General features: G+C 63.4%; 7 non-coding genes across 7 annotated transcripts; all 7 read right to left on the reverse strand.

The window, feature by feature from the left end:
- Positions 1-494: 494 nt before the first annotated feature.
- On the reverse strand, positions 495-613 carry LOC142865278 (5S ribosomal RNA). Its single transcript, XR_012915581.1, has one exon. It is a non-coding gene; the product is annotated as a 5S ribosomal RNA (ribosomal RNA).
- A 3,533-nt stretch (positions 614-4,146) lies between these two features.
- Positions 4,147-4,265, reverse strand: LOC142865279 (5S ribosomal RNA). Its single transcript, XR_012915582.1, has one exon. It is a non-coding gene; the product is annotated as a 5S ribosomal RNA (ribosomal RNA).
- Positions 4,266-7,801: 3,536 nt separating this feature from the next.
- On the reverse strand, positions 7,802-7,920 carry LOC142865280 (5S ribosomal RNA). Its single transcript, XR_012915583.1, has one exon. It is a non-coding gene; the product is annotated as a 5S ribosomal RNA (ribosomal RNA).
- Positions 7,921-11,455: 3,535 nt separating this feature from the next.
- Positions 11,456-11,574, reverse strand: LOC142865281 (5S ribosomal RNA). Its single transcript, XR_012915584.1, has one exon. It is a non-coding gene; the product is annotated as a 5S ribosomal RNA (ribosomal RNA).
- A 3,536-nt stretch (positions 11,575-15,110) lies between these two features.
- LOC142865282 (5S ribosomal RNA) lies at positions 15,111-15,229 on the reverse strand. The gene has a single exon (XR_012915585.1). It is a non-coding gene; the product is annotated as a 5S ribosomal RNA (ribosomal RNA).
- A 3,527-nt stretch (positions 15,230-18,756) lies between these two features.
- LOC142865293 (5S ribosomal RNA) lies at positions 18,757-18,875 on the reverse strand. The gene has a single exon (XR_012915596.1). It is a non-coding gene; the product is annotated as a 5S ribosomal RNA (ribosomal RNA).
- Positions 18,876-22,411: 3,536 nt separating this feature from the next.
- On the reverse strand, positions 22,412-22,530 carry LOC142865283 (5S ribosomal RNA). Its single transcript, XR_012915586.1, has one exon. It is a non-coding gene; the product is annotated as a 5S ribosomal RNA (ribosomal RNA).
- Positions 22,531-23,881: the final 1,351 nt, after the last annotated feature.

A 23,881-nucleotide genomic window follows, 5' to 3' on the forward strand; every position in this document is an offset into this window, starting at 1 on the left:
AAAATGCAATCATAGAGATAAGAGACACTTTTTAAACATAATGAATCCGAAGAGAAAAGTAAAAGGAGGCCTGTGGAGCAGGTCTGGGTGTGACTCCGGATCCCCCAACATCAGGTGCCACCACCAAAGATTCCTACGTGTAGCCCATAGAACCCCAAAAGCAACGGGACGAGTTCTGGTCACATACTCCCTCAAAATGACATCCTGGCCTTCTTCTGGAACTCCCTCCCCTCTCAGACTCTCAAGGTTTCCTCCAGCGTGTCGGTTCCCACAGAGCAGACCTTTGGTCTGAGACCTGACAGTCCAGAAGCCACGCATGCTGCCGCGTGACGGCGGTGTCGCGGCTTGGGACAAGAGGAGGCCCCACGGTGCGGGCTGGGGCGCCAGGCACCGCGGCGGGCGCTGAGGGTGGGGGTGACCCCCACCCCGGGCCGCCGACTCGCTCCCAGAAAGGGGACAGAACAAGAGGCAAAACAAAAAAAAAAAAAAGAAGAAGCCTACGGCACCCGGTATTCCCAGGCGGTCTCCCATCCAAGTACTAACCAGGCCCGACCCTGCTTAGCTTCCGAGACCAGACGAGATCGGGCGCGTTCAGGGTGGTGTGGCCCTAGACGGCGGAGGGCGCCCCTGCCCCGCTCAAGAAGCCGAGCCTCTCTGCGCTTCCCCGCCGCCTCCTCCCCCCGCCCCAGGCCCCGCGCCGGCGCTGACCCGCACCGGGCCGGGCCTGTTGAGTTCACCGGCCGGGTCCGGCGGGCTCCGAGGGACGGGGGTGACAGGCGGGGCGGGGCGGGGCGGGGCGGGCAGGGAGCGGCGGGCCGGGGTGGGGGGCTGTCTCTCTCTACACACACACACACACACACACACACACTCACACTCACACTCACACTCACTCACTCACACTCACACAAGATGCGCCTCCACGGCTGGACTCGCCAAGGTGGAGACCTTCCAGCCCCCTTCCTCTCCTCGCCTGGCCCACCCCCAGCTCGTGGCCGCCGCCGCCGCCGCCGCCGATTGCGCACGCGCGGGTCGCCCGCCCTTTGACCCCAGGCAGGGGCCGCCCTCCCCGACAACCCCTTTCAGCTGCGCCCCCCACCCTGTGGGTGGGCTGCCGCCTATTCCCCCGGGCCCGGGCTGGGGCACAGCGCATGGGGGAGGGGAGCGAGTGTATGGGGCGTCTCTCTCTCTCTCTAGGGATGTGTCCCATGGGTGGGGTGGCGTGGTTTGTGGGGCGCTGAAGAAATCAGTCCCCTCCATCTCCTACCTCTGGAAAACGCCCAAGCCCTTGGAGAACTGCCGGCAACGCGACCGTGGGGGCCGGGACCCTCCTCTGTGTCCTCCTGTGGCCCAGTCCAAGGGGCCTGGGCCTGGCCGGGGCTGCATTGGACCCCGACCACCCTGGCGTGTGGACTCGCTAAAAATCGGCGATTAGATATTGGATTCCAGCTTCATTGAGGTCATTTCACTAATGAGTGCACCGGAAAGAGTTTCCTAATCCATCTGTGAGGGTGGCAACTGAAAGAGAATTTTAAAGCTGACAGAATAGGCGAGGAAAGGCATAGGAGATTTCCACACCCAGTAAGGAAGCCTTTCCCGAAATGGAAGAAAGAAACGAGCAAACAGAGACACCGGTAGCCCGCCAGGATCAGAGTCTGCCCCCGAGAGAAAGTACCCTGACCAGGTTCACCCGTGGGTGGGTGGCGAGCTAGCGGCATTCAGAAGAGCGAGGCCCGCAGTCTGTGCAGAAGACACCTGCACTCGGGTGTGTGTGGCGGCACGATTCACAAGCAGCTCCAGATGTTAAGCCAAGGAGAAGCCAGGGAGTTCCCAACGCCCCAGGTGTCCTCAGCCCACGACTGGCTGCTGGGGGAATGCGAAGCCCGGCTCCTTGTCTCAGAGCCCTTGTCTCAGAGCGGGACAACCAGGAGGTGTGACGTACACCCCGGGGTTCCCAGGAGGATCAGGCTGAAGCTGGGACTTGGCCTGAAAGTGTCCCCTCGCATGGCCACCCCCTTCCCCTTCCTGCTCCTCTACTCCTGGTGCCCCTCCATCCAGGGGCCAGACCTTAAAGAGTCACCCGCAAGAGAATCCTGGTCCCAAAGGAGCCTTCTGGGGGACCCGTGCTGAGAGAGGTTGTGGGCATGGCCCGCTGGGGCTCTGCCCGACCCAGGGCTGAGAGATGCAACCTCCCAGCTCTGGGTCCCTGCAGGGGAAGCATTGGCAAGCACAGGGCCAGTCCTCCAAAGGCCCAGGTGCAGGGAGCCCAGGCCAAGCAGCCTGTGGAAGAAGCCACCCCGGGAACACGACTGCAGGCCACGGCCCTTCCCACCTCCTCCTCCTCCTCCTCCTGCTCCTCCACCCCCCCGACCTCCCACCCCCCACCCCACCCCCCGACATGGCGCAGGGCTCAGAGACACCTCAGACACTTGCTACCCAAAGTGCAAAGGGCATCAGTTGCTCCTCCAAACCCCCCCCCCTGCCCAGCAGACCGCGTTGTCCAGCCAGCCCCCGGGCCTCCCTGGGGTGCCCAGCACAAAAGTGCAGACAACCACCGGACCCTCAATCTCAGTTTTCGGATGTTTTTGCCACTCTAAGGACCCGCAGGCCAGCTGGGCCTTCTGGAAGGACAGAGAGCCCCGGAATCCGACGTGGAGAGCTGGGTGTACGTCCCCACGAGGAGGCGGTCCCCACCTCCGCGGCTCTCCCCTTGCAGGGGGGAAAAGCAGCCACGGGGCCTCAGAGAAGACACCAGGCTGGGCGCCCGCCCCACAGTGGGGGCACGTCCCCCGCAGGCCACTTAGCGCCGGCCGCCGGCCGGCGGACGGTTGGGTGGCGCGAGACGCTGCGGCCGCCCTGCTACCGGGTTCCTGGGAGGGCGTCCTGGAACCAGCGTCCACACCAAGCCCTTGGAAGGCCCAGGCGACGGAGGAGCCCCGTCAGGCAGGGGCCGAGGACGGTGACGGCCCGGGCGGGGAGGAGCGTGTCAGGCAGGGGCAGAGGACGGTGACAGGTGACAGGCCGGGCGGGAAGGAGTCAGTCAGGCAGGGGCCGAGGAGGAGACGGGCTGGGTAAGGGTTAGGGTTAGAGTCAGGGCACAAGTCACAATCGCAAAGACCTGGAAGCGACCCGAGTGCCCATCGACCCACGAGTGCGTAAATGAAATGTGGCGCGTGGACACCACGGAGTGCTATTCAGCTAGGAGGAGCAGCGGTGAGAGGGCACCTCTCGTGGTTCTCCTGGCCAGAGCTGGAACCCGTTCCAGTAAGCCAGGTAGCCCAAGAATGGACACACGAGCACCACGTGCTCGCGCTCACCAGCAAATGGGTACGAACCGATGGACACCTAAGTGGACACAGAGGAATCACCTTCATCGGGTGGGTGTCGGGCGGGTGGGGGGAGGGGATGGGCATACACCTCCATTAGGAATGGGGTGGGTGCGCACCGACTGGGGGATGGGCGCACTTGAGGCTCTGACCGGAGGGGGGAGGCTGGGAGAGGGCAACGTACCCGACCTTAACATTGGTACCCCCACAATACGCTGGAACAACATCAGAGGTAAATGAATAAGAACACAGGGGGGAGGGGGGCACGGGCAACACATGTCACCTTAATACTTGGACTCCCATCATCTGCTTGAAAAGAGAGAGAAAAGAAAATGCAATCATAGAGATAAGAGACACTTTTTAAACATAATGAATCCGAAGAGAAAAGTAAAAGGAGGCCTGTGGAGCAGGTCTGGGTGTGACTCCGGATCCCCCAACATCAGGTGCCACCACCAAAGATTCCTACGTGTAGCCCATAGAACCCCAAAAGCAACGGGACGAGTTCTGGTCACATACTCCCTCAAAATGACATCCTGGCCTTCTTCTGGAACTCCCTCCCCTCTCAGACTCTCAAGGTTTCCTCCAGCGTGTCGGTTCCCACAGAGCAGACCTTTGGTCTGAGACCTGACAGTCCAGAAGCCACGCATGCTGCCGCGTGACGGCGGTGTCGCGGCTTGGGACAAGAGGAGGCCCCACGGTGCGGGCTGGGGCGCCAGGCACCGCGGCGGGCGCTGAGGGTGGGGGTGACCCCCACCCCGGGCCGCCGACTCGCTCCCAGAAAGGGGACAGAACAAGAGGCAAAACAAAAAAAAAAAAAAGAAGAAGCCTACGGCACCCGGTATTCCCAGGCGGTCTCCCATCCAAGTACTAACCAGGCCCGACCCTGCTTAGCTTCCGAGACCAGACGAGATCGGGCGCGTTCAGGGTGGTGTGGCCCTAGACGGCGGAGGGCGCCCCTGCCCCGCTCAAGAAGCCGAGCCTCTCTGCGCTTCCCCGCCGCCTCCTCCCCCCGCCCCAGGCCCCGCGCCGGCGCTGACCCGCACCGGGCCGGGCCTGTTGAGTTCACCGGCCGGGTCCGGCGGGCTCCGAGGGACGGGGGTGACAGGCGGGGCGGGGCGGGGCGGGGCGGGCAGGGAGCGGCGGGCCGGGGTGGGGGGCTGTCTCTCTCTACACACACACACACACACACACACACACACACACTCACACTCACACTCACACTCACTCACTCACACTCACACAAGATGCGCCTCCACGGCTGGACTCGCCAAGGTGGAGACCTTCCAGCCCCCTTCCTCTCCTCGCCTGGCCCACCCCCAGCTCGTGGCCGCCGCCGCCGCCGCCGATTGCGCACGCGCGGGTCGCCCGCCCTTTGACCCCAGGCAGGGGCCGCCCTCCCCGACAACCCCTTTCAGCTGCGCCCCCCACCCTGTGGGTGGGCTGCCGCCTATTCCCCCGGGCCCGGGCTGGGGCACAGCGCATGGGGGAGGGGAGCGAGTGTATGGGGCGTCTCTCTCTCTCTCTAGGGATGTGTCCCATGGGTGGGGTGGCGTGGTTTGTGGGGCGCTGAAGAAATCAGTCCCCTCCATCTCCTACCTCTGGAAAACGCCCAAGCCCTTGGAGAACTGCCGGCAACGCGACCGTGGGGGCCGGGACCCTCCTCTGTGTCCTCCTGTGGCCCAGTCCAAGGGGCCTGGGCCTGGCCGGGGCTGCATTGGACCCCGACCACCCTGGCGTGTGGACTCGCTAAAAATCGGCGATTAGATATTGGATTCCAGCTTCATTGAGGTCATTTCACTAATGAGTGCACCGGAAAGAGTTTCCTAATCCATCTGTGAGGGTGGCAACTGAAAGAGAATTTTAAAGCTGACAGAATAGGCGAGGAAAGGCATAGGAGATTTCCACACCCAGTAAGGAAGCCTTTCCCGAAATGGAAGAAAGAAACGAGCAAACAGAGACACCGGTAGCCCGCCAGGATCAGAGTCTGCCCCCGAGAGAAAGTACCCTGACCAGGTTCACCCGTGGGTGGGTGGCGAGCTAGCGGCATTCAGAAGAGCGAGGCCCGCAGTCTGTGCAGAAGACACCTGCACTCGGGTGTGTGTGGCGGCACGATTCACAAGCAGCTCCAGATGTTAAGCCAAGGAGAAGCCAGGGAGTTCCCAACGCCCCAGGTGTCCTCAGCCCACGACTGGCTGCTGGGGGAATGCGAAGCCCGGCTCCTTGTCTCAGAGCCCTTGTCTCAGAGCGGGACAACCAGGAGGTGTGACGTACACCCCGGGGTTCCCAGGAGGATCAGGCTGAAGCTGGGACTTGGCCTGAAAGTGTCCCCTCGCATGGCCACCCCCTTCCCCTTCCTGCTCCTCTACTCCTGGTGCCCCTCCATCCAGGGGCCAGACCTTAAAGAGTCACCCGCAAGAGAATCCTGGTCCCAAAGGAGCCTTCTGGGGGACCCGTGCTGAGAGAGGTTGTGGGCATGGCCCGCTGGGGCTCTGCCCGACCCAGGGCTGAGAGATGCAACCTCCCAGCTCTGGGTCCCTGCAGGGGAAGCATTGGCAAGCACAGGGCCAGTCCTCCAAAGGCCCAGGTGCAGGGAGCCCAGGCCAAGCAGCCTGTGGAAGAAGCCACCCCGGGAACACGACTGCAGGCCACGGCCCTTCCCACCTCCTCCTCCTCCTCCTCCTGCTCCTCCACCCCCCCGACCTCCCACCCCCCACCCCACCCCCCGACATGGCGCAGGGCTCAGAGACACCTCAGACACTTGCTACCCAAAGTGCAAAGGGCATCAGTTGCTCCTCCAAACCCCCCCCCCTGCCCAGCAGACCGCGTTGTCCAGCCAGCCCCCGGGCCTCCCTGGGGTGCCCAGCACAAAAGTGCAGACAACCACCGGACCCTCAATCTCAGTTTTCGGATGTTTTTGCCACTCTAAGGACCCGCAGGCCAGCTGGGCCTTCTGGAAGGACAGAGAGCCCCGGAATCCGACGTGGAGAGCTGGGTGTACGTCCCCACGAGGAGGCGGTCCCCACCTCCGCGGCTCTCCCCTTGCAGGGGGGAAAAGCAGCCACGGGGCCTCAGAGAAGACACCAGGCTGGGCGCCCGCCCCACAGTGGGGGCACGTCCCCCGCAGGCCACTTAGCGCCGGCCGCCGGCCGGCGGACGGTTGGGTGGCGCGAGACGCTGCGGCCGCCCTGCTACCGGGTTCCTGGGAGGGCGTCCTGGAACCAGCGTCCACACCAAGCCCTTGGAAGGCCCAGGCGACGGAGGAGCCCCGTCAGGCAGGGGCCGAGGACGGTGACGGCCCGGGCGGGGAGGAGCGTGTCAGGCAGGGGCAGAGGACGGTGACAGGTGACAGGCCGGGCGGGAAGGAGTCAGTCAGGCAGGGGCCGAGGAGGAGACGGGCTGGGTAAGGGTTAGGGTTAGAGTCAGGGCACAAGTCACAATCGCAAAGACCTGGAAGCGACCCGAGTGCCCATCGACCCACGAGTGCGTAAATGAAATGTGGTGCGTGGACACCACGGAGTGCTATTCAGCTAGGAGGAGCAGCGGTGAGAGGGCACCTCTCGTGGTTCTCCTGGCCAGAGCTGGAACCCGTTCCAGTAAGCCAGGTAGCCCAAGAATGGACACACGAGCACCACGTGCTCGCGCTCACCAGCAAATGGGTACGAACCGATGGACACCTAAGTGGACACAGAGGAATCACCTTCATCGGGTGGGTGTCGGGCGGGTGGGGGGAGGGGATGGGCATACACCTCCATTAGGAATGGGGTGGGTGCGCACCGACTGGGGGATGGGCGCACTTGAGGCTCTGACCGGAGGGGGGAGGCTGGGAGAGGGCAACGTACCCGACCTTAACATTGGTACCCCCACAATACGCTGGAACAACATCAGAGGTAAATGAATAAGAACACAGGGGGGAGGGGGGCACGGGCAACACATGTCACCTTAATACTTGGACTCCCATCATCTGCTTGAAAAGAGAGAGAAAAGAAAATGCAATCATAGAGATAAGAGACACTTTTTAAAAATAATGAATCCGAAGAGAAAAGTAAAAGGAGGCCTGTGGAGCAGGTCTGGGTGTGACTCCGGATCCCCCAACATCAGGTGCCACCACCAAAGATTCCTACGTGTAGCCCATAGAACCCCAAAAGCAACGGGACGAGTTCTGGTCACATACTCCCTCAAAATGACATCCTGGCCTTCTTCTGGAACTCCCTCCCCTCTCAGACTCTCAAGGTTTCCTCCAGCGTGTCGGTTCCCACAGAGCAGACCTTTGGTCTGAGACCTGACAGTCCAGAAGCCACGCATGCTGCCGCGTGACGGCGGTGTCGCGGCTTGAGACAAGAGGAGGCCCCACGGTGCGGGCTGGGGCGCCAGGCACCGCGGCGGGCGCTGAGGGTGGGGGTGACCCCCACCCCGGGCCGCCGACTCGCTCCCAGAAAGGGGACAGAACAAGAGGCAAAACAAAAAAAAAAAAAAGAAGAAGCCTACGGCACCCGGTATTCCCAGGCGGTCTCCCATCCAAGTACTAACCAGGCCCGACCCTGCTTAGCTTCCGAGACCAGACGAGATCGGGCGCGTTCAGGGTGGTGTGGCCCTAGACGGCGGAGGGCGCCCCTGCCCCGCTCAAGAAGCCGAGCCTCTCTGCGCTTCCCCGCCGCCTCCTCCCCCCGCCCCAGGCCCCGCGCCGGCGCTGACCCGCACCGGGCCGGGCCTGTTGAGTTCACCGGCCGGGTCCGGCGGGCTCCGAGGGACGGGGGTGACAGGCGGGGCGGGGCGGGGCGGGGCGGGCAGGGAGCGGCGGGCCGGGGTGGGGGGCTGTCTCTCTCTACACACACACACACACACACACACACACTCACACTCACACTCACACTCACTCACTCACACTCACACAAGATGCGCCTCCACGGCTGGACTCGCCAAGGTGGAGACCTTCCAGCCCCCTTCCTCTCCTCGCCTGGCCCACCCCCAGCTCGTGGCCGCCGCCGCCGCCGCCGATTGCGCACGCGCGGGTCGCCCGCCCTTTGACCCCAGGCAGGGGCCGCCCTCCCCGACAACCCCTTTCAGCTGCGCCCCCCACCCTGTGGGTGGGCTGCCGCCTATTCCCCCGGGCCCGGGCTGGGGCACAGCGCATGGGGGAGGGGAGCGAGTGTATGGGGCGTCTCTCTCTCTCTCTAGGGATGTGTCCCATGGGTGGGGTGGCGTGGTTTGTGGGGCGCTGAAGAAATCAGTCCCCTCCATCTCCTACCTCTGGAAAACGCCCAAGCCCTTGGAGAACTGCCGGCAACGCGACCGTGGGGGCCGGGACCCTCCTCTGTGTCCTCCTGTGGCCCAGTCCAAGGGGCCTGGGCCTGGCCGGGGCTGCATTGGACCCCGACCACCCTGGCGTGTGGACTCGCTAAAAATCGGCGATTAGATATTGGATTCCAGCTTCATTGAGGTCATTTCACTAATGAGTCCACCGGAAAGAGTTTCCTAATCCATCTGTGAGGGTGGCAACTGAAAGAGAATTTTAAAGCTGACAGAATAGGCGAGGAAAGGCATAGGAGATTTCCACACCCAGTAAGGAAGCCTTTCCCGAAATGGAAGAAAGAAACGAGCAAACAGAGACACCGGTAGCCCGCCAGGATCAGAGTCTGCCCCCGAGAGAAAGTACCCTGACCAGGTTCACCCGTGGGTGGGTGGCGAGCTAGCGGCATTCAGAAGAGCGAGGCCCGCAGTCTGTGCAGAAGACACCTGCACTCGGGTGTGTGTGGCGGCACGATTCACAAGCAGCTCCAGATGTTAAGCCAAGGAGAAGCCAGGGAGTTCCCAACGCCCCAGGTGTCCTCAGCCCACGACTGGCTGCTGGGGGAATGCGAAGCCCGGCTCCTTGTCTCAGAGCCCTTGTCTCAGAGCGGGACAACCAGGAGGTGTGACGTACACCCCGGGGTTCCCAGGAGGATCAGGCTGAAGCTGGGACTTGGCCTGAAAGTGTCCCCTCGCATGGCCACCCCCTTCCCCTTCCTGCTCCTCTACTCCTGGTGCCCCTCCATCCAGGGGCCAGACCTTAAAGAGTCACCCGCAAGAGAATCCTGGTCCCAAAGGAGCCTTCTGGGGGACCCGTGCTGAGAGAGGTTGTGGGCATGGCCCGCTGGGGCTCTGCCCGACCCAGGGCTGAGAGATGCAACCTCCCAGCTCTGGGTCCCTGCAGGGGAAGCATTGGCAAGCACAGGGCCAGTCCTCCAAAGGCCCAGGTGCAGGGAGCCCAGGCCAAGCAGCCTGTGGAAGAAGCCACCCCGGGAACACGACTGCAGGCCACGGCCCTTCCCACCTCCTCCTCCTCCTCCTCCTGCTCCTCCACCCCCCCCCCCGACCTCCCACCCCCCCACCCCACCCCCCGACATGGCGCAGGGCTCAGAGACACCTCAGACACTTGCTACCCAAAGTGCAAAGGGCATCAGTTGCTCCTCCAAACCCCCCCCCCTGCCCAGCAGACCGCGTTGTCCAGCCAGCCCCCGGGCCTCCCTGGGGTGCCCAGCACAAAAGTGCAGACAACCACCGGACCCTCAATCTCAGTTTTCGGATGTTTTTGCCACTCTAAGGACCCGCAGGCCAGCTGGGCCTTCTGGCAGGACAGAGAGCCCCGGAATCCGACGTGGAGAGCTGGGTGTACGTCCCCACGAGGAGGCGGTCCCCACCTCCGCGGCTCTCCCCTTGCGGGGGGGAAAAGCAGCCACGGGGCCTCAGAGAAGACACCAGGCTGGGCGCCCGCCCCACAGTGGGGGCACGTCCCCCACAGGCCACTTAGCGCCGGCCGCCGGCCGGCGGACGGTTGGGTGGCGCGAGACGCTGCGGCCGCCCTGCTACCGGGTTCCTGGGAGGGCGTCCTGGAACCAGCGTCCACACCAAGCCCTTGGAAGGCCCAGGCGACGGAGGAGCCCCGTCAGGCAGGGGCCGAGGACGGTGACGGCCCGGGCGGGGAGGAGCGTGTCAGGCAGGGGCAGAGGACGGTGACAGGTGACAGGCCGGGCGGGAAGGAGTCAGTCAGGCAGGGGCCGAGGAGGAGACGGGCTGGGTAAGGGTTAGGGTTAGAGTCAGGGCACAAGTCACAATCGCAAAGACCTGGAAGCGACCCGAGTGCCCATCGACCCACGAGTGCGTAAATGAAATGTGGCGCGTGGACACCACGGAGTGCTATTCAGCTAGGAGGAGCAGCGGTGAGAGGGCACCTCTCGTGGTTCTCCTGGCCAGAGCTGGAACCCGTTCCAGTAAGCCAGGTAGCCCAAGAATGGACACACGAGCACCACGTGCTCGCGCTCACCAGCAAATGGGTACGAACCCATGGACACCTAAGTGGACACAGAGGAATCACCTTCATCGGGTGGGTGTCGGGCGGGTGGGGGGAGGGGATGGGCATACACCTCCATTAGGAATGGGGTGGGTGCGCACCGACTGGGGGATGGGCGCACTTGAGGCTCTGACCGGAGGGGGGAGGCTGGGAGAGGGCAACGTACCCGACCTTAACATTGGTACCCCCACAATACACTGGAACAACATCAGAGGTAAATGAATAAGAACACAGGGGGGAGGGGGGCACGGGCAACACATGTCACCTTAATACTTGGACTCCCATCATCTGCTTGAAAAGAGAGAGAAAAGAAAATGCAATCATAGAGATAAGAGACACTTTTTAAACATAATGAATCCGAAGAGAAAAGTAAAAGGAGGCCTGTGGAGCAGGTCTGGGTGTGACTCCGGATCCCCCAACATCAGGTGCCACCACCAAAGATTCCTACGTGTAGCCCATAGAACCCCAAAAGCAACGGGACGAGTTCTGGTCACATACTCCCTCAAAATGACATCCTGGCCTTCTTCTGGAACTCCCTCCCCTCTCAGACTCTCAAGGTTTCCTCCAGCGTGTCGGTTCCCACAGAGCAGACCTTTGGTCTGAGACCTGACAGTCCAGAAGCCACGCATGCTGCCGCGTGACGGCGGTGTCGCGGCTTGGGACAAGAGGAGGCCCCACGGTGCGGGCTGGGGCGCCAGGCACCGCGGCGGGCGCTGAGGGTGGGGGTGACCCCCACCCCGGGCCGCCGACTCGCTCCCAGAAAGGGGACAGAACAAGAGGCAAAACAAAAAAAAAAAAAAGAAGAAGCCTACGGCACCCGGTATTCCCAGGCGGTCTCCCATCCAAGTACTAACCAGGCCCGACCCTGCTTAGCTTCCGAGACCAGACGAGATCGGGCGCGTTCAGGGTGGTGTGGCCCTAGACGGCGGAGGGCGCCCCTGCCCCGCTCAAGAAGCCGAGCCTCTCTGCGCTTCCCCGCCGCCTCCTCCCCCCGCCCCAGGCCCCGCGCCAGCGCTGACCCGCACCGGGCCGGGCCTGTTGAGTTCACCGGCCGGGTCCGGCGGGCTCCGAGGGACGGGGGTGACAGGCGGGGCGGGGCGGGGCGGGGCGGGCAGGGAGCGGCGGGCCGGGGTGGGGGGCTGTCTCTCTCTACACACACACACACACACACACACACACTCACACTCACACTCACACTCACTCACTCACACTCACACAAGATGCGCCTCCACGGCTGGACTCGCCAAGGTGGAGACCTTCCAGCCCCCTTCCTCTCCTCGCCTGGCCCACCCCCAGCTCGTGGCCGCCGCCGCCGCCGCCGCCGATTGCGCACGCGCGGGTCGCCCGCCCTTTGACCCCAGGCAGGGGCCGCCCTCCCCGACAACCCCTTTCAGCTGCGCCCCCCACCCTGTGGGTGGGCTGCCGCCTATTCCCCCGGGCCCGGGCTGGGGCACAGCGCATGGGGGAGGGGAGCGAGTGTATGGGGCGTCTCTCTCTCTCTCTAGGGATGTGTCCCATGGGTGGGGTGGCGTGGTTTGTGGGGCGCTGAAGAAATCAGTCCCCTCCATCTCCTACCTCTGGAAAACGCCCAAGCCCTTGGAGAACTGCCGGCAACGCGACCGTGGGGGCCGGGACCCTCCTCTGTGTCCTCCTGTGGCCCAGTCCAAGGGGCCTGGGCCTGGCCGGGGCTGCATTGGACCCCGACCACCCTGGCGTGTGGACTCGCTAAAAATCGGCGATTAGATATTGGATTCCAGCTTCATTGAGGTCATTTCACTAATGAGTCCACCGGAAAGAGTTTCCTAATCCATCTGTGAGGGTGGCAACTGAAAGAGAATTTTAAAGCTGACAGAATAGGCGAGGAAAGGCATAGGAGATTTCCACACCCAGTAAGGAAGCCTTTCCCGAAATGGAAGAAAGAAACGAGCAAACAGAGACACCGGTAGCCCGCCAGGATCAGAGTCTGCCCCCGAGAGAAAGTACCCTGACCAGGTTCACCCGTGGGTGGGTGGCGAGCTAGCGGCATTCAGAAGAGCGAGGCCCGCAGTCTGTGCAGAAGACACCTGCACTCGGGTGTGTGTGGCGGCACGATTCACAAGCAGCTCCAGATGTTAAGCCAAGGAGAAGCCAGGGAGTTCCCAACGCCCCAGGTGTCCTCAGCCCACGACTGGCTGCTGGGGGAATGCGAAGCCCGGCTCCTTGTCTCAGAGCCCTTGTCTCAGAGCGGGACAACCAGGAGGTGTGACGTACACCCCGGGGTTCCCAGGAGGATCAGGCTGAAGCTGGGACTTGGCCTGAAAGTGTCCCCTCGCATGGCCACCCCCTTCCCCTTCCTGCTCCTCTACTCCTGGTGCCCCTCCATCCAGGGGCCAGACCTTAAAGAGTCACCCGCAAGAGAATCCTGGTCCCAAAGGAGCCTTCTGGGGGACCCGTGCTGAGAGAGGTTGTGGGCATGGCCCGCTGGGGCTCTGCCCGACCCAGGGCTGAGAGATGCAACCTCCCAGCTCTGGGTCCCTGCAGGGGAAGCATTGGCAAGCACAGGGCCAGTCCTCCAAAGGCCCAGGTGCAGGGAGCCCAGGCCAAGCAGCCTGTGGAAGAAGCCACCCCGGGAACACGACTGCAGGCCACGGCCCTTCCCACCTCCTCCTCCTCCTCCTCCTGCTCCTCCACCCCCCCCCGACCTCCCACCCCCCCACCCCACCCCCCGACATGGCGCAGGGCTCAGAGACACCTCAGACACTTGCTACCCAAAGTGCAAAGGGCATCAGTTGCTCCTCCAAACCCCCCCCCCTGCCCAGCAGACCGCGTTGTCCAGCCAGCCCCCGGGCCTCCCTGGGGTGCCCAGCACAAAAGTGCAGACAACCACCGGACCCTCAATCTCAGTTTTCGGATGTTTTTGCCACTCTAAGGACCCGCAGGCCAGCTGGGCCTTCTGGCAGGACAGAGAGCCCCGGAATCCGACGTGGAGAGCTGGGTGTACGTCCCCACGAGGAGGCGGTCCCCACCTCCGCGGCTCTCCCCTTGCGGGGGGGAAAAGCAGCCACGGGGCCTCAGAGAAGACACCAGGCTGGGCGCCCGCCCCACAGTGGGGGCACGTCCCCCACAGGCCACTTAGCGCCGGCCGCCGGCCGGCGGACGGTTGGGTGGCGCGAGACGCTGCGGCCGCCCTGCTACCGGGTTCCTGGGAGGGCGTCCTGGAACCAGCGTCCACACCAAGCCCTTGGAAGGCCCAGGCGACGGAGGAGCCCCGTCAGGCAGGGGCCGAGGACGGTGACGGCCCGGGCGGGGAGGAGCGTGTCAGGCAGGGGCAGAGGACGGTGACAGGTGACAGGCCGGGCGGGAAGGAGTCAGTCAGGCAGGGGCCGAGGAGGAGACGGGCTGGGTAAGGGTTAGGGTTAGAGTCAGGGCACAAGTCACAATCGCAAAGACCTGGAAGCGACCCGAGTGCCCATCGACCCACGAGTGCGTAAATGAAATGTGGCGCGTGGACACCACGGAGTGCTATTCAGCTAGGAGGAGCAGCGGTGAGAGGGCACCTCTCGTGGTTCTCCTGGCCAGAGCTGGAACCCGTTCCAGTAAGCCAGGTAGCCCAAGAATGGACACACGAGCACCACGTGCTCGCGCTCACCAGCAAATGGGTACGAACCGATGGACACCTAAGTGGACACAGAGGAATCACCTTCATCGGGTGGGTGTCGGGCGGGTGGGGGGAGGGGATGGGCATACACCTCCATTAGGAATGGGGTGGGTGCGCCCCGACTGGGGGATGGGCACACTTGAGGCTCTGACCGGAGGGGGGAGGCTGGGAGAGAGCAACGTACCCGACCTTAACATTGGTACCCCCACAATACGCTGGAACAACATCAGAGGTAAATGAATAAGAACACAGGGGGGAGGGGGGCACGGGCAACACATGTCACCTTAATACTTGGACTCCCATCATCTGCTTGAAAAGAGAGAGAAAAGAAAATGCAATCATAGAGATAAGAGACACTTTTTAAACATAATGAATCCGAAGAGAAAAGTAAAAGGAGGCCTGTGGAGCAGGTCTGGGTGTGACTCCGGATCCCCCAACATCAGGTGCCACCACCAAAGATTCCTACGTGTAGCCCATAGAACCCCAAAAGCAACGGGACGAGTTCTGGTCACATACTCCCTCAAAATGACATCCTGGCCTTCTTCTGGAACTCCCTCCCCTCTCAGACTCTCAAGGTTTCCTCCAGCGTGTCGGTTCCCACAGAGCAGACCTTTGGTCTGAGACCTGACAGTCCAGAAGCCACGCATGCTGCCGCGTGACGGCGGTGTCGCGGCTTGAGACAAGAGGAGGCCCCACGGTGCGGGCTGGGGCGCCAGGCACCGCGGCGGGCGCTGAGGGTGGGGGTGACCCCCACCCCGGGCCGCCGACTCGCTCCCAGAAAGGGGACAGAACAAGAGGCAAAACAAAAAAAAAAAAAAGAAGAAGCCTACGGCACCCGGTATTCCCAGGCGGTCTCCCATCCAAGTACTAACCAGGCCCGACCCTGCTTAGCTTCCGAGACCAGACGAGATCGGGCGCGTTCAGGGTGGTGTGGCCCTAGACGGCGGAGGGCGCCCCTGCCCCGCTCAAGAAGCCGAGCCTCTCTGCGCTTCCCCGCCGCCTCCTCCCCCCGCCCCAGGCCCCGCGCCGGCGCTGACCCGCACCGGGCCGGGCCTGTTGAGTTCACCGGCCGGGTCCGGCGGGCTCCGAGGGACGGGGGTGACAGGCGGGGCGGGGCGGGGCGGGGCGGGCAGGGAGCGGCGGGCCGGGGTGGGGGGCTGTCTCTCTATACACACACACACACACACACAGACACTCACACTCACACTCACTCACTCACACTCACACAAGATGCGCCTCCACGGCTGGACTCGCCAAGGTGGAGACCTTCCAGCCCCCTTCCTCTCCTCGCCTGGCCCACCCCCAGCTCGTGGCCGCCGCCGCCGCCGCCGATTGCGCACGCGCGGGGTCGCCCGCCCTTTGACCCCAGGCAGGGGCCGCCCTCCCCGACAACCCCTTTCAGCTGCGCCCCCCACCCTGTGGGTGGGCTGCCGCCTATTCCCCCGGGCCCGGGCTGGGGCACAGCGCATGGGGGAGGGGAGCGAGTGTATGGGGCGTCTCTCTCTCTCTCTCTAGGGATGTGTCCCATGGGTGGGGTGGCGTGGTTTGTGGGGCGCTGAAGAAATCAGTCCCCTCCATCTCCTACCTCTGGAAAACGCCCAAGCCCTTGGAGAACTGCCGGCAACGCGACCGTGGGGGCCGGGACCCTCCTCTGTGTCCTCCTGTGGCCCAGTCCAAGGGGCCTGGGCCTGGCCGGGGCTGCATTGGACCCCGACCACCCTGGCGTGTGGACTCGCTAAAAATCGGCGATTAGATATTGGATTCCAGCTTCATTGAGGTCATTTCACTAATGAGTCCACCGGAAAGAGTTTCCTAATCCATCTGTGAGGGTGGCAACTGAAAGAGAATTTTAAAGCTGACAGAATAGGCGAGGAAAGGCATAGGAGATTTCCACACCCAGTAAGGAAGCCTTTCCCGAAATGGAAGAAAGAAACGAGCAAACAGAGACACCGGTAGCCCGCCAGGATCAGAGTCTGCCCCCGAGAGAAAGTACCCTGACCAGGTTCACCCGTGGGTGGGTGGCGAGCTAGCGGCATTCAGAAGAGCGAGGCCCGCAGTCTGTGCAGAAGACACCTGCACTCGGGTGTGTGTGGCGGCACGATTCACAAGCAGCTCCAGATGTTAAGCCAAGGAGAAGCCAGGGAGTTCCCAACGCCCCAGGTGTCCTCAGCCCACGACTGGCTGCTGGGGGAATGCGAAGCCCGGCTCCTTGTCTCAGAGCCCTTGTCTCAGAGCGGGACAACCAGGAGGTGTGACGTACACCCCGGGGTTCCCAGGAGGATCAGGCTGAAGCTGGGACTTGGCCTGAAAGTGTCCCCTCGCATGGCCACCCCCTTCCCCTTCCTGCTCCTCTACTCCTGGTGCCCCTCCATCCAGGGGCCAGACCTTAAAGAGTCACCCGCAAGAGAATCCTGGTCCCAAAGGAGCCTTCTGGGGGACCCGTGCTGAGAGAGGTTGTGGGCATGGCCCGCTGGGGCTCTGCCCGACCCAGGGCTGAGAGATGCAACCTCCCAGCTCTGGGTCCCTGCAGGGGAAGCATTGGCAAGCACAGGGCCAGTCCTCCAAAGGCCCAGGTGCAGGGAGCCCAGGCCAAGCAGCCTGTGGAAGAAGCCACCCCGGGAACACGACTGCAGGCCACGGCCCTTCCCACCTCCTCCTCCTCCTCCTCCTGCTCCTCCACCCCCCCCGACCTCCCACCCCCCCACCCCACCCCCCGACATGGCGCAGGGCTCAGAGACACCTCAGACACTTGCTACCCAAAGTGCAAAGGGCATCAGTTGCTCCTCCAAACCCCCCCCCCTGCCCAGCAGACCGCGTTGTCCAGCCAGCCCCCGGGCCTCCCTGGGGTGCCCAGCACAAAAGTGCAGACAACCACCGGACCCTCAATCTCAGTTTTCGGATGTTTTTGCCACTCTAAGGACCCGCAGGCCAGCTGGGCCTTCTGGCAGGACAGAGAGCCCCGGAATCCGACGTGGAGAGCTGGGTGTACGTCCCCACGAGGAGGCGGTCCCCACCTCCGCGGCTCTCCCCTTGCGGGGGGGAAAAGCAGCCACGGGGCCTCAGAGAAGACACCAGGCTGGGCGCCCGCCCCACAGTGGGGGCACGTCCCCCACAGGCCACTTAGCGCCGGCCGCCGGCCGGCGGACGGTTGGGTGGCGCGAGACGCTGCGGCCGCCCTGCTACCGGGTTCCTGGGAGGGCGTCCTGGAACCAGCGTCCACACCAAGCCCTTGGAAGGCCCAGGCGACGGAGGAGCCCCGTCAGGCAGGGGCCGAGGACGGTGACGGCCCGGGCGGGGAGGAGCGTGTCAGGCAGGGGCAGAGGACGGTGACAGGTGACAGGCCGGGCGGGAAGGAGTCAGTCAGGCAGGGGCCGAGGAGGAGACGGGCTGGGTAAGGGTTAGGGTTAGAGTCAGGGCACAAGTCACAATCGCAAAGACCTGGAAGCGACCCGAGTGCCCATCGACCCACGAGTGCGTAAATGAAATGTGGCGCGTGGACACCACGGAGTGCTATTCAGCTAGGAGGAGCAGCGGTGAGAGGGCACCTCTCGTGGTTCTCCTGGCCAGAGCTGGAACCCGTTCCAGTAAGCCAGGTAGCCCAAGAATGGACACACGAGCACCACGTGCTCGCGCTCACCAGCAAATGGGTACGAACCGATGGACACCTAAGTGGACACAGAGGAATCACCTTCATCGGGTGGGTGTCGGGCGGGTGGGGGGAGGGGATGGGCATACACCTCCATTAGGAATGGGGTGGGTGCGCCCCGACTGGGGGATGGGCACACTTGAGGCTCTGACCGGAGGGGGGAGGCTGGGAGAGAGCAACGTACCCGACCTTAACATTGGTACCCCCACAATACGCTGGAACAACATCAGAGGTAAATGAATAAGAACACAGGGGGGAGGGGGGCACGGGCAACACATGTCACCTTAATACTTGGACTCCCATCATCTGCTTGAAAAGAGAGAGAAAAGAAAATGCAATCATAGAGATAAGAGACACTTTTTAAACATAATGAATCCGAAGAGAAAAGTAAAAGGAGGCCTGTGGAGCAGGTCTGGGTGTGACTCCGGATCCCCCAACATCAGGTGCCACCACCAAAGATTCCTACGTGTAGCCCATAGAACCCCAAAAGCAACGGGACGAGTTCTGGTCACATACTCCCTCAAAATGACATCCTGGCCTTCTTCTGGAACTCCCTCCCCTCTCAGACTCTCAAGGTTTCCTCCAGCGTGTCGGTTCCCACAGAGCAGACCTTTGGTCTGAGACCTGACAGTCCAGAAGCCACGCATGCTGCCGCGTGACGGCGGTGTCGCGGCTTGGGACAAGAGGAGGCCCCACGGTGCGGGCTGGGGCGCCAGGCACCGCGGCGGGCGCTGAGGGTGGGGGTGACCCCCACCCCGGGCCGCCGACTCGCTCCCAGAAAGGGGACAGAACAAGAGGCAAAACAAAAAAAAAAAAAAGAAGAAGCCTACGGCACCCGGTATTCCCAGGCGGTCTCCCATCCAAGTACTAACCAGGCCCGACCCTGCTTAGCTTCCGAGACCAGACGAGATCGGGCGCGTTCAGGGTGGCGTGGCCATAGACGGCGGAGGGCGCCCCTGCCCCGCTCAAGAAGCCGAGCCTCTCTGCGCTTCCCCGCCGCCTCCTCCCCCCGCCCCAGGCCCCGCGCCGGCGCTGACCCGCACCGGGCCGGGCCTGTTGAGTTCACCGGCCGGGTCCGGCGGGCTCCGAGGGACGGGGGTGACAGGCGGGGCGGGGCGGGGCGGGGCGGGCAGGGAGCGGCGGGCCGGGGTGGGGGGCTGTCTCTCTCTACACACACACACACACACACACACACACTCACACTCACACTCACACTCACTCACTCACACTCACACAAGATGCGCCTCCACGGCTGGACTCGCCAAGGTGGAGACCTTCCAGCCCCCTTCCTCTCCTCGCCTGGCCCACCCCCAGCTCGTGGCCGCCGCCGCCGCCGCCGCCGATTGCGCACGGGCGGGTCGCCCGCCCTTTGACCCCAGGCAGGGGCCGCCCTCCCCGACAACCCCTTTCAGCTGCGCCCCCCACCCTGTGGGTGGGCTGCCGCCTATTCCCCCGGGCCCGGGCTGGGGCACAGCGCATGGGGGAGGGGAGCGAGTGTATGGGGCGTCTCTCTCTCTCTCTAGGGATGTGTCCCATGGGTGGGGTGGCGTGGTTTGTGGGGCGCTGAAGAAATCAGTCCCCTCCATCTCCTACCTCTGGAAAACGCCCAAGCCCTTGGAGAACTGCCGGCAACGCGACCGTGGGGGCCGGGACCCTCCTCTGTGTCCTCCTGTGGCCCAGTCCAAGGGGCCTGGGCCTGGCCGGGGCTGCATTGGACCCCGACCACCCTGGCGTGTGGACTCGCTAAAAATCGGCGATTAGATATTGGATTCCAGCTTCATTGAGGTCATTTCACTAATGAGTCCACCGGAAAGAGTTTCCTAATCCATCTGTGAGGGTGGCAACTGAAAGAGAATTTTAAAGCTGACAGAATAGGCGAGGAAAGGCATAGGAGATTTCCACACCCAGTAAGGAAGCCTTTCCCGAAATGGAAGAAAGAAACGAGCAAACAGAGACACCGGTAGCCCGCCAGGATCAGAGTCTGCCCCCGAGAGAAAGTACCCTGACCAGGTTCACCCGTGGGTGGGTGGCGAGCTAGCGGCATTCAGAAGAGCGAGGCCCGCAGTCTGTGCAGAAGACACCTGCACTCGGGTGTGTGTGGCGGCACGATTCACAAGCAGCTCCAGATGTTAAGCCAAGGAGAAGCCAGGGAGTTCCCAACGCCCCAGGTGTCCTCAGCCCACGACTGGCTGCTGGGGGAATGCGAAGCCCGGCTCCTTGTCTCAGAGCCCTTGTCTCAGAGCGGGACAACCAGGAGGTGTGACGTACACCCCGGGGTTCCCAGGAGGATCAGGCTGAAGCTGGGACTTGGCCTGAAAGTGTCCCCTCGCATGGCCACCCCCTTCCCCTTCCTGCTCCTCTACTCCTGGTGCCCCTCCATCCAGGGGCCAGACCTTAAAGAGTCACCCGCAAGAGAATCCTGGTCCCAAAGGAGCCTTCTGGGGGACCCGTGCTGAGAGAGGTTGTGGGCATGGCCCGCTGGGGCTCTGCCCGACCCAGGGCTGAGAGATGCAACCTCCCAGCTCTGGGTCCCTGCAGGGGAAGCATTGGCAAGCACAGGGCCAGTCCTCCAAAGGCCCAGGTGCAGGGAGCCCAGGCCAAGCAGCCTGTGGAAGAAGCCACCCCGGGAACACGACTGCAGGCCACGGCCCTTCCCACCTCCTCCTCCTCCTCCTCCTGCTCCTCCACCCCCCCCCGACCTCCCACCCCCCCACCCCACCCCCCGACATGGCGCAGGGCTCAGAGACACCTCAGACACTTGCTACCCAAAGTGCAAAGGGCATCAGTTGCTCCTCCAAACCCCCCCCCCTGCCCAGCAGACCGCGTTGTCCAGCCAGCCCCCGGGCCTCCCTGGGGTGCCCAGCACAAAAGTGCAGACAACCACCGGACCCTCAATCTCAGTTTTCGGATGTTTTTGCCACTCTAAGGACCCGCAGGCCAGCTGGGCCTTCTGGCAGGACAGAGAGCCCCGGAATCCGACGTGGAGAGCTGGGTGTACGTCCCCACGAGGAGGCGGTCCCCACCTCCGCGGCTCTCCCCTTGCGGGGGGGAAAAGCAGCCACGGGGCCTCAGAGAAGACACCAGGCTGGGCGCCCGCCCCACAGTGGGGGCACGTCCCCCGCAGGCCACTTAGCGCCGGCCGCCGGCCGGCGGACGGTTGGGTGGCGCGAGACGCTGCGGCCGCCCTGCTACCGGGTTCCTGGGAGGGCGTCCTGGAACCAGCGTCCACACCAAGCCCTTGGAAGGCCCAGGCGACGGAGGAGCCCCGTCAGGCAGGGGCCGAGGACGGTGACGGCCCGGGCGGGGAGGAGCGTGTCAGGCAGGGGCAGAGGACGGTGACAGGTGACAGGCCGGGCGGGAAGGAGTCAGTCAGGCAGGGGCCGAGGAGGAGACGGGCTGGGTAAGGGTTAGGGTTAGAGTCAGGGCACAAGTCACAATCGCAAAGACCTGGAAGCGACCCGAGTGCCCATCGACCCACGAGTGCGTAAATGAAATGTGGCGCGTGGACACCACGGAGTGCTATTCAGCTAGGAGGAGCAGCGGTGAGAGGGCACCTCTCGTGGTTCTCCTGGCCAGAGCTGGAACCCGTTCCAGTAAGCCAGGTAGCCCAAGAATGGACACACGAGCACCACGTGCTCGCGCTCACCAGCAAATGGGTACGAACCGATGGACACCTAAGTGGACACAGAGGAATCACCTTCATCGGGTGGGTGTCGGGCGGGTGGGGGGAGGGGATGGGCATACACCTCCATTAGGAATGGGGTGGGTGCGCACCGACTGGGGGATGGGCGCACTTGAGGCTCTGACCGGAGGGGGGAGGCTGGGAGAGGGCAACGTACCCGACCTTAACATTGGTACCCCCACAATACGCTGGAACAACATCAGAGGTAAATGAATAAGAACACAGGGGGGAGGGGGGCACGGGCAACACATGTCACCTTAATACTTGGACTCCCATCATCTGCTTGAAAAGAGAGAGAAAAGAAAATGCAATCATAGAGATAAGAGACACTTTTTAAACATAATGAATCCGAAGAGAAAAGTAAAAGGAGGCCTGTGGAGCAGGTCTGGGTGTGACTCCGGATCCCCCAACATCAGGTGCCACCACCAAAGATTCCTACGTGTAGCCCATAGAACCCCAAAAGCAACGGGACGAGTTCTGGTCACATACTCCCTCAAAATGACATCCTGGCCTTCTTCTGGAACTCCCTCCCCTCTCAGACTCTCAAGGTTTCCTCCAGCGTGTCGGTTCCCACAGAGCAGACCTTTGGTCTGAGACCTGACAGTCCAGAAGCCACGCATGCTGCCGCGTGACGGCGGTGTCGCGGCTTGAGACAAGAGGAGGCCCCACGGTGCGGGCTGGGGCGCCAGGCACCGCGGCGGGCGCTGAGGGTGGGGGTGACCCCCACCCCGGGCCGCCGACTCGCTCCCAGAAAGGGGACAGAACAAGAGGCAAAACAAAAAAAAAAAAAAGAAGAAGCCTACGGCACCCGGTATTCCCAGGCGGTCTCCCATCCAAGTACTAACCAGGCCCGACCCTGCTTAGCTTCCGAGACCAGACGAGATCGGGCGCGTTCAGGGTGGTGTGGCCCTAGACGGCGGAGGGCGCCCCTGCCCCGCTCAAGAAGCCGAGCCTCTCTGCGCTTCCCCGCCGCCTCCTCCCCCCGCCCCAGGCCCCGCGCCGGCGCTGACCCGCACCGGGCCGGGCCTGTTGAGTTCACCGGCCGGGTCCGGCGGGCTCCGAGGGACGGGGGTGACAGGCGGGGCGGGGCGGGGCGGGGCGGGCAGGGAGCGGCGGGCCGGGGTGGGGGGCTGTCTCTCTATACACACACACACACACACACAGACACTCACACTCACACTCACTCACTCACACTCACACAAGATGCGCCTCCACGGCTGGACTCGCCAAGGTGGAGACCTTCCAGCCCCCTTCCTCTCCTCGCCTGGCCCACCCCCAGCTCGTGGCCGCCGCCGCCGCCGCCGATTGCGCACGCGCGGGGTCGCCCGCCCTTTGACCCCAGGCAGGGGCCGCCCTCCCCGACAACCCCTTTCAGCTGCGCCCCCCACCCTGTGGGTGGGCTGCCGCCTATTCCCCCGGGCCCGGGCTGGGGCACAGCGCATGGGGGAGGGGAGCGAGTGTATGGGGCGTCTCTCTCTCTCTCTCTAGGGATGTGTCCCATGGGTGGGGTGGCGTGGTTTGTGGGGCGCTGAAGAAATCAGTCCCCTCCATCTCCTACCTCTGGAAAACGCCCAAGCCCTTGGAGAACTGCCGGCAACGCGACCGTGGGGGCCGGGACCCTCCTCTGTGTCCTCCTGTGGCCCAGTCCAAGGGGCCTGGGCCTGGCCGGGGCTGCATTGGACCCCGACCACCCTGGCGTGTGGACTCGCTAAAAATCGGCGATTAGATATTGGATTCCAGCTTCATTGAGGTCATTTCACTAATGAGTGCACCGGAAAGAGTTTCCTAATCCATCTGTGAGGGTGGCAACTGAAAGAGAATTTTAAAGCTGACAGAATAGGCGAGGAAAGGCATAGGAGATTTCCACACCCAGTAAGGAAGCCTTTCCCGAAATGGAAGAAAGAAACGAGCAAACAGAGACACCGGTAGCCCGCCAGGATCAGAGTCTGCCCCCGAGAGAAAGTACCCTGACCAGGTTCACCCGTGGGTGGGTGGCGAGCTAGCGGCATTCAGAAGAGCGAGGCCCGCAGTCTGTGCAGAAGACACCTGCACTCGGGTGTGTGTGGCGGCACGATTCACAAGCAGCTCCAGATGTTAAGCCAAGGAGAAGCCAGGGAGTTCCCAACGCCCCAGGTGTCCTCAGCCCACGACTGGCTGCTGGGGGAATGCGAAGCCCGGCTCCTTGTCTCAGAGCCCTTGTCTCAGAGCGGGACAACCAGGAGGTGTGACGTACACCCCGGGGTTCCCAGGAGGATCAGGCTGAAGC

Source organism: Microcebus murinus, chromosome 28 (assembly GCF_040939455.1).
Source record: "Microcebus murinus isolate Inina chromosome 28, M.murinus_Inina_mat1.0, whole genome shotgun sequence".
Classification (NCBI taxonomy): Eukaryota; Metazoa; Chordata; class Mammalia; order Primates; family Cheirogaleidae; genus Microcebus; species Microcebus murinus.